A 674-nucleotide genomic window follows, 5' to 3' on the forward strand; every position below is an offset into this window, starting at 1 on the left:
GCTTTTTTCAAATAATACGATAGCAATAGCTAGGCAGAATGATGACAGAGAGAGAAATTCTTCACCAAATTTTCTTTATTGATACAGAAATAATCAGTAATGTCAGTGCAGCACTTTCCAAAACTATTTTTAGATTTACAGTGAAAAATATATATTCTTAAAATTGAAACACAGGGATAATCAGAAAATCTGGCTTTATACAGAACGTAGATACACATGACATAACTGTATGTATCCCTTTAAATGCTATACAAATGTATGCTATTTTATTTGGCTCACCAAACACCACAGTAAAAGAGAGTTTTGCCTTTTGAGCTTCTTTACAAGGTAGATATACAGGATTGTATCCCTTTAGGCACTATACAGTCTGCGCTGCTTTATCGGGTTGCTTCGGGAGAACTAAAAATATCCTGAGTAAGCGGCTGTCCCAATTAAACGAGAGGCATTTGAGACGACCTTAGTTACACTTTTTTGTGTAATGAAAAAAAGAATGAAATCACATCACATTATGAATACATGTTAAACACAACACTTAAAATAGGAGTCTTTTTTTATTCCTAAACAAAACTAATCTTTTTATTTCTACATTAAATGAAAAATAATAGAATCACAATTTATCACAAGGCAAGGCACCTGCGATGCTGACACGCCAGCTTTCTGATACCACCAACGAT

Source organism: Polyodon spathula, chromosome 8, assembly GCF_017654505.1.
Source record: "Polyodon spathula isolate WHYD16114869_AA chromosome 8, ASM1765450v1, whole genome shotgun sequence".
Classification (NCBI taxonomy): Eukaryota; Metazoa; Chordata; class Actinopteri; order Acipenseriformes; family Polyodontidae; genus Polyodon; species Polyodon spathula.